Here is an 8,737-nt window from a genome sequence, read left to right on the forward strand (position 1 = left end):
TGTTGGAAAGGCTGGTCTTGAACTCCCGACCTCATGCGATCCACACGCCTCGGCCTCCCCAAGTGCTGAGATTCCAGGCGTGATTCCACCGTGCCCGGCCTAAAAGCCATCTCTTCTTTTACTCTATTTCCTAGCCAGCTGACCCTGAGCAGGTTCCTTAGTGGGCCTGTGCCTCGGCTGGATCGTCTGTACAATGGGGATGAGGATAGGGAAGGAAATGGGCTAACACTAGTGAAGGGCAAGAACATACCTCCAAGCCCTCGGCACCTCTGCCAGCTGTTATCGTTGCCACAGGCACCTCTGCCAGCTGGTATTGTTGCCACAGGCACCTCTGCCAGCTGTTACTGTTGCCACAGTCATTATCACTGTGTCATGATTCATCTACCTGGCTGCTCCCAGGCCTCCCTCAGGGCCGGGTGGGGAGGAACAAGAACACAAAGACAGGGAGAGCCAGGGTTTGATGCAGAAAGAGCTGGTGTCCTCCACTAGCTCCAAGAGCTTCCTGGGAGGCAGGAAATTCGCCTCTCCTTTTTGGTGGTGTGGAAGCAGAGGCAGAGAGAGGCCACCTGTCCCAGATCGCTCTGCTGGACTCAGTCTGGGGCCAGCGTTTGACCGCTGCTCACCCGGTTTGCTATGAATGTCAGTTCCCGTCGCTACTGCTGGCTCCCTTCCCCCTCAATGCCCCGTTTCCTGTTCCCTCCAAGGCCCCGTTACACAATTTCTACTGTCTGCTGAAGTTCTAGCTCAATTCCCTCTCGCCCAGACTTTCTGGTCACCAGATTCCAGCAGAACTCAACAGAGACCTGCACTCGCCTGAGCCCCTGACCAGGTTAGAGGGCAGCTGGCTCCCGGGCACTGGGTCAAGTACCAGAGGCATCTCCCTCTGTGTCCGCCCGCGACCCATGGCCCTGCTCAGGGTCTGCCTTCCATCTCTTGGGTCTTCCCCAGTGCAGGTGCGAACTCTGCCCCCCTGGTGACTGTGAGCCTTTCAACACCACCTTCCTCCCCAGTGTCATCCCCTCCTGTCCACCCCTCTCCCCCAGCGCAGGGGCCACAAAGCCTTCCCCGGGGTCCCACTCCCGGGTCCCACTGCCCAGCCTCCAGGCTTTGCTGCTCCGCCCTAGGCTCAAGCCCGGCCACACTTTGTTCTAATCACTCTGTCCGTCTGTGATGCACTCTCTACCACAGCCACCCTGGGCTCCCCCCACCCCCCCAGGACCTTTCCTCGGGGCTTATCTTAGCTCTGATAAGATCCACCCCTCAGGGCCCACAATCTCACTGCTATCTTAACCAGGATAAGAGTCTCTAGCAAGAGGTGCAGCCTGCAGGATGATCTTCGCATTCCTGCGCTCACTTCCCTGAAGACAGGCACCACGGCTTTGGTGTTCCAGACCAGCCTGGCCAACAGGCTGAAACCCCATCTCTACTAAAAATACAAAAATTAGGCCGGGTGCAGTGGCTCAAGCCTGTAATCCCAGCACTTTGGGAGGCCGAGACGGGCGGATCACGAGGTCAGGAGATCGAGACCATCCTGGCTAACACAGTGAAACCCCGTCTCTACTAAAAAATACAAATAACTAGCCGGGCGAGGTGGCAGGCGCCTGTAGTCCCAGCTACTCGGGAGGCTGAGGCAGGAGAATGGCGTGAACCTGGGAGGCGGAGCTTGCAGTGAGCTGAGATCCGGCCACTGCACTCCAGCCTGGGCGACAGAGCGAGACTCCGTCTCAGAAAAAAAATAAATAAATAAAAATAAAAATACAAAAATTAGCCGGGCATGGCATGGCAGTGCACACCTATAATCCCAGCTACTGGGGAGGCTGAGGCAGGAGAATTGCTTGAACCCAGCAGGCGGAGGTTGCAGTGAGCCAAGATCACACCATTGCACTCCAGCCTGGGCGACAGAGCGACCCTCCATCTCAAAAAAACTAAATTCCTTGAAACACTTGCCATAGTATTTTTGTGTGTGGTGGGCACCCAAATTCTACTGTAAAACAAAATATAAAAACCCTTAAGCAAATAAATTCCATAAGAAGCAGGTATTTAAGACATAGACACCAGGCTCTTCCTAACTGTTGAGGTCTGGAGTTCCTTTAGGCCATGTGTGGTCCAGCTCTGATCAGAGTTTCAGACGAAAAAGCACCTGCCGTCTACCAAGGATGCCTTCCCCATGGAAGACAACCACAGAACCTCCCAGGTCTTTGGAGCCATCCCTGAGACCAGCTAGGAGGCCAAAGGACACTGTTGGCATCTTTTCCCCAGAGCTGGTTACAGATCTGCCTCGCCCCCACCCCCACCCCAACCCCATGGTGGTAATGTCTGAGCAGACCCTGGCTGCCCAGGGCGGCCAAGTGCAGAATGAGGGTGCGAGAGGAGAGAAAGGCAAGATCGTTACCACTGCTCAGCTCTGAGACCAGGCAGATACTCATAGCAAACAGAAGACTTGAAACCTATAAGAAGACCCTTTTAAATGGCAGCGACTTAACCTTTGGAGGGCCACATGCCCCTTTGAGAAGTTGGCGGCTGCCACTGTCCACAAAAAAAACATGTACACGTGTGCGCGCACACACACACAACTTCACTTACAGTTTCCGGGCTTGTGACCACCCCTCAGCCCACCAGGCCTATCTCTGGCTGGGTGTTCGTACGCTCTGAGTTAAGACCCCTCTTTTATAAAGACTGTTCCTCAACTTGCTTCTTAGAGCAAACACACTCTCAACCTGACTTGCTGGGGCTCCGGAAGCTTTCCCTGGGCTCCAGTGTGACCTGGCTGACGGGGGAGTAGCTCAGCCCTCAGTTGTAAGGTGGGGGTCATCGGGGCTGGGTCTCTGTGCCCTTCCCTCTGCTTCTGGACAGCCACGCCCCAACAAATGCACAAGGGCACCAGGGCGTCAGGGCACAGCCCTGGGGACTCCAGCCCACTCAGGTTGCAGGGTCCAGGCAGGTGGGCCCTGGGAGGTCCGCAGGACACCAGCTTCATCCTGCCTGCCACTCTGAGACATCCATGCTCCTGACCATCTCCCCATTGGGAAGTCTGGGTCTGCCCCCCTTCCCTCCTCCCAGCAATCTCAGGGCAGCTCATCTGCCTGCTTACCCCGCCCCCCGACACTGAGGTGGTCAGAGTCTCCACACTTTCTGTTCAGACCCATGGGCAACAAAAACAAAACCTTGGCCAAGCACTCACAGTATCAGATATTCGTTAAAAAATTATACATAGGCCGGGCACCGTGGCTCACGCCTGTAATCCCAGCACTTTGGGAGGCCAAGATGGGCAGATCACTTTAGCTCAGGAGTTCGAGACCAGCCTGGGCAACATGGCGAAACCCCATCTCTACAAAAAATTCAAAAAATTAGCTGGGCGTGGTGGCTGCTTGGGAGACTGAGGTGGCGGGATCGCTTGGGCCCAGGAAGTTGAGGCTGCAGTGATCTGTGATTGTATCACAGGACTCCAGCCTGCGTGACAGAGCGAGACTCCGTCTCAAGAAAAAGTAAAAGACCATCCTAGCCATGCAACCACTTGCCCTCAGTCCCTGGTTTGTGAGCCTGTGCATGCACCGGGGGACAGAGGGAGCATCCAGGGCATGCTCCTCTCCTGCCCCAGCCACTGCCACGTCTGCCTGTCTTGGCTTCCTTCTTATCTCCTCCTCCCTACTGTTGCATCTGTCCTCGCAGCTGCCTGAGAAGCCTTAGGCAGACCTCTTGGTTGTTTCGGAACACACGAGATTCAACCCTACATGCGACCCCCACTTCATTGAGTCAGTGGTTCTGCGTCAGGACTAAGGCAGCTGCCTGGGCCTCTCGGTCTCCCAGGAGTCATCTATGCCCTGTTCTCCATGTGCTCAGATGTCACCACAGGGTCTGAACCTCTCAGCCCACACCAGTGGCATCTACCTAGCAACCTGGCTGGGACAGCAGGGAGGAGGGAGGCAGGTACCCAAGCCCACCTGCAGCTCACAAACCACAGGCTGGGACTGCGGAAGTGGCTCCACACCACCAGAAGGGTGCAAATGGCGGAGGCCCGAGACACTCCCAGGCTGGCACTGTCCTCAGATCGCATATAGGGAGAAATGTGTGTTGTTGGGAGAGCTCCTTCGAGCACCTGCCATACCTCCAGGCCACGCACAGCTCTCCCTGCTCTTCCAGTCTCCCTGCCTTGGGAGCTGCCAGCAATTCAGGGGCCAGTGACTCCCCTGGCAGACCCTGTCCCTCCAAGGACACTGTTCAAAACCAAGCCAAAGAGCCCCAGTTCTCCCCGCAGCTCCCTCCTCAACCTACCATGGGGCCTTCTATCCTCACCTCTTGCGAATGCATTTCACGTTGTTACATGATTACTTCTGAATTTTGGTTATTTCGAAAGTTGATCTGTTGTTAATTATTTACCCAAACCACACTGAGTGGACTGACTTTATACCACAGCCTGGCAGTTGAGGAGGGGAGGCCTGCTCACCACGCCCTGCAGCGGGAACCCCCTTCCACACTGCCTGGTGCCCAGATGTACAGTTCCACCCCTGCCTCCCCTACGACAGCGGTAATGTCTTGCTTCTCCCTTACATTCCCTGGGGCAGAGGCAGCCACTCCATAATTGCTTGTTGAAACACAGTCAAGCCCGATACAAAAATCAAGATGAACAAAACTAACAATACAGATCAATCACATACTTTGCACAACAAGTCGCCGACAGTTTCTTTAAAAAGCGCCACCCCTGCCCCCTTACATGGAAGGCCTGACCCAGCTCACGTGAATCTGATGCTGTGTTGCTTTTCCTGAGCACGTGTCCTGAAGACAGAGCCATTTTTGACTGCGTGCTGCCTGTTTTCTGGGGTGGCCCCCACACTCTGTCTGCTCCCTGTCTCTGTGTCCCACAGGAACCATGTCTCCCTTGGCTGTTCACCCCAGGAAACAGCAGGTGTTCCCCTCTTGGCTGTGGACCCCTCTCTAGCTGGAGCTGGAGCTCTTGGGGGGGTTTGCAGAGGGCAGTTTCTGGAGATGGGAACATGTGGGGCAGATGTCATCACAGAGGTCTTCTAGGATAATGTGGCTTTATGTATCGCCATCCAAGCCAGAGAAGAGGTTTCATTCTCTGCATCCAGAGAGCTCCTGGCTTTACCCTTGAGTCCAGAAACCAGCCCAAGCAGCCGAGAGTCTGCCAAGTAGCTCAGCTGGCTAAGTGGCTCCAGGCATGGTACTGCCTGAATGGTGAGCCCAAAGCTAATTTCCAGCCAGATCCCTGTAGCTGTGCAGGCTGGCAGTAGATGTGAAGGATTTCACTGGGTGAGAGGGAGTTGGGCCAGCAGCGCGTTTGAATAGTGCTGTAACTGAGACACAAAATGCTTCCCATTTGTGCTGGTCTTGCTGGAAAGGATGAGGACCTGGGGCCTTCTAGGAAGAAACCAGGTCATCTCTTACCATCCCTTATCCTAAACATCACCACCTCATAATGAATTATCTTTGCCGACCACAGTTCCAGTCCTACCAGCTGCAAGAGCTGCTAGGGAGATACCTCCCAGAAATCCTTAGCCGGGCAGACAGAAATCTGACTGTTTCTTAAGCCAGTTGCCTCTTGTAGACACCAAGCCATTTAACAAGCCTGCATGCAGCCAAGAGTAAAAGTAGCCAGCTCGCCACATAACAAGCCTGCCTTTATTAACCCCCACTGTGCCCCCTTTCTGAGACCCCTGAGTCACAGCCCTGGTTAAAATCACCTGTGGGCCTTTTAAAACTGCAAAAGCCGAAGTCTGAGCCAGACCCTCTGTATCTGCAAGGGGACCCAGACCTGAGTAATCTTTAAGAATCTTCCAGGCAATTCTGCTCTAAGCCAGAATGGGGAACCATCGCTGAGAAAGCCACAAACCTGCATCGCTTTAAGGAGAATCGAACACTGGAGAACAGACAGACCACTGTCGTCCCTATGGGATTTGTTCCGGGGCCCTACCCTGGGATGTTCTGGGTTGTTTATCCCAAGTTGGTTGAGCACGGAAAGGGTGACTGGGAATAAGAGACGGCAGCCTGGATGTACTGGGTCGAATTGTGTCCCCCTCAAATGCACATCTACTCAGATCCTATGAATATGACCTTATTTGGAAATAGGGTATTTGTTGATATATCAAGATGAAGTCATACTGGATTAGGGTGGGCCCTAAATCCAATGGCTGCTGTCCTTATAAGAAGAGGGAAATTTGGCCGGGTGAGGCGGCTCACACCTGTAATCTCAGCACTTTGGGAGGCTGAGGCAGGTGGATCACCTGAGGCCAGGAGTTTGAGACCAGCCTGGCCAACATGGCGAATCCCTGTCTCTACTAAATTTACAAAAAATTAGCGGGGTGTGGTGGCAGGTGCCTGTAATCCCAGCTACTTGGGAGGCTGAGGCAGGAGAATTGCCTGAACCCAGGAGGCGGAGGCTGCCGTGAGCCGAGATCTTGCTACTGCACTCCAGCCTGGCTGTCTCAAAAAAAAAAGAAAGAAAGAAAGAAAGAAAAAAGGAACAGGGAAATTTGGACACAGAGACACCCAAGAGAGAAGCCCATGTGAAGACAGAGGCCGAAATGGAAGTGATGTGTCTACAAACCAAGGAACATCAAGGAGAGAGGCCTGAAAGAGATTCTCCCTCTCAGCCTTGGAAGGAACCAGCTCTGCGGACGCCTTTTTGGACTTCTAGCCCCCTGAGCTACAGAGAATCCATTCCTGTTCTTTTAAGACTCCGGGTTTGTGGTCGTCTGTCACAGCAGCCACAGGAAGCGAATGCCCTGAGCTCTGCAGTGCACCTCTGGCATCTGACTGGGCCTCTGAGCTGGGATGGGGTGAAAAGTTTTAGCTAAAGGATGATGTTGATGCAAAGATTTAGACACAAATGCCAGGCAACCCAGGAAAAGGAGAGTGCTGTGCCAAACATGAAGGAGGCAGGAGGCACGCATTGCAGCCCTCCGCCCTCTGCCACCCTGGATCCACACCCCACGCAGAAACAGCTCCCAGCTTAGTGGCCGCCTTAACTTATGCCAAGCAAGGACAGAGTGGCTGCCTGGACATTCTCCCACACAGCTGAGGAGTGTGTGTGTGTGGGGGCGGGGGGGAGCAGGGAGGAGGGTCCCAAGGCCCAACTCCTACGAATCCACCTCCCAAGTCCTTCTTGCTGCAGCCTCCTTCTGAGCCTTGGCTACATCCTGCCCCACCACATGCTGGTCAGCCAAGGAGCCTGGACAGGCCTGCACTCCCCATGGACCCCCAGAGAAAGGCCCATTATGGCTCCCTCATCAAAGGAGCCTCTCCTTCACCCCCAAATCTTGCTGAGCACCAAGGCTAAACTGGAGAAAAGACCTCGTTTCCCCCAAACTGGGTTTAGTGGAAACTGTGACATAGGCACACGCCACGCCTTCCACTCACATGGCCTGAGCCACCTGAGACCTGTGATCCCAACAGATGGGGGCAACTGAAAACTTCCCCAGCTGGGCAGGCAGCTCCCAGGGCTAACCGGGGTGGGGCAAGAAGCCGTGGGTGGGTATGGGAAGGGTGTGGTTCACAGCAGGAGAAACAGAAACTCCTACCTCCAGTCTGGGCAGGTGAGGGGGCCCCCCCGCCTTGCTCCATCTGCCCTGGACAGGCCACTCGACTGAGACTCAGACATAAGGAGGAAGGAGGGCAGGGGCTCTGAGACCACTTGCTGTGTAGCCAGACTTGCCCCAGGAAAACCATGCTGACCAGCACCAGTGCTGCAGAGGCTTGAGGTGTAGGACCAGGGTGGAAACTTCGGGCCAGCGGCTTCCTCCCATTTCTGCTAGTCCTCCATGGATCAGAACAAATAACTGGGCCCCTCCTCCCTCCCCCCATGGCGCCTGTCTTTTGGGGGCTAGGAGTCCTGAGGTCATGGGTATTTGCTGGGGAATCTCAGCCACACAGTCCCACGTGCTGGGTCCAGTCACCAAAGTCTCCAGTTTTTGTGGACGTCCAGAAAAAGCGGAACATTCGGGGGTCCCGGTCCCTGCCCAGCCAGTTTGCAGGGCCTCCTGGGCAGGGCACGAAAAAGGAGCCAGGCCAGGGGACGCCACCGGCGTTTCTCACTTGCCCGTCGGGGCCTGTGGAACCTGCCTCGGGTAGGGCGGGCTTCCATCTCATCCTGGCTTGATCGGGAAGCCCCCAAATGGGGCTGGTGGGAGAAGCCCCGGTAGAGAAGCCCTTCCCCACCCAGCCCCAAGCCCAAAGAAGCCCAACTCCCACCTTATCTGCGAAAGTTTCTTCCTGGGGTCCCCAGTCCTCCAGCCCCCCGCCCCCACGCCGTGTCCCCCACGCTCCCTGCCCCCAGGGCTGGCATCCCAGGGTGCGCCGCCTGCCAAAAGCCAAACTGGCTCCCTTTCCTGGGGCTGGAGCTGCGGCGGAATTTCGGTGGAATTTTGAGGTTGAGACGCATCTCGGCAAAGAGAGGGAAAGAAAGGGAGAGGAGGGAGGGGGGAAAGAAAGTCGGCTCTGGGCGTCCACTTGCAAGATTCGAGAAGACGCCGAGGGACCAGGAGGCGGGCGCTGTGGTCCCTCGGCCAGCGGCGGGCGGGCGGGGCGTCCGCGAACCCACGGGGGTCGTGGGGGAGGTGGGGCCCCGCGCGGGGGCGGGGGTCGCCGCTCCTTACCTACATCTGCATTGCAAAACGCCTGTTGCGGGTGCACCGGGGAGCAGCTGCAGGCGTCGGCCGGGCGAAGCAGCGTCGCCAGCAGCAGGAGGCCGAGCGCCAGCCGCAGGGTGCGGGCCGCGGCGCCC

General features: G+C 56.0%; 2 protein-coding genes across 2 annotated transcripts in view; both read right to left on the bottom strand.

Moving 5' to 3' along the window:
• TIMP2 (TIMP metallopeptidase inhibitor 2) overlaps positions 1–8,731 on the bottom strand; it is a 71,306-nt gene extending 62,575 nt beyond the window's left edge. The window contains exon 1 of the mRNA XM_031934304.1: positions 8,610–8,731. The gene's annotated coding sequence lies outside the window, so the exon portion shown is untranslated. The remainder of the gene's footprint in view (positions 1–8,609) is intronic.
• The window catches only part of CEP295NL (CEP295 N-terminal like), a 44,191-nt gene that overhangs the window by 24,697 nt on the left and 10,757 nt on the right, over positions 1–8,737 (bottom strand).

This window comes from Piliocolobus tephrosceles, chromosome 16 (genome assembly GCF_002776525.5).
Source record: "Piliocolobus tephrosceles isolate RC106 chromosome 16, ASM277652v3, whole genome shotgun sequence".
In the NCBI taxonomy this organism is placed as follows: Eukaryota; Metazoa; Chordata; class Mammalia; order Primates; family Cercopithecidae; genus Piliocolobus; species Piliocolobus tephrosceles.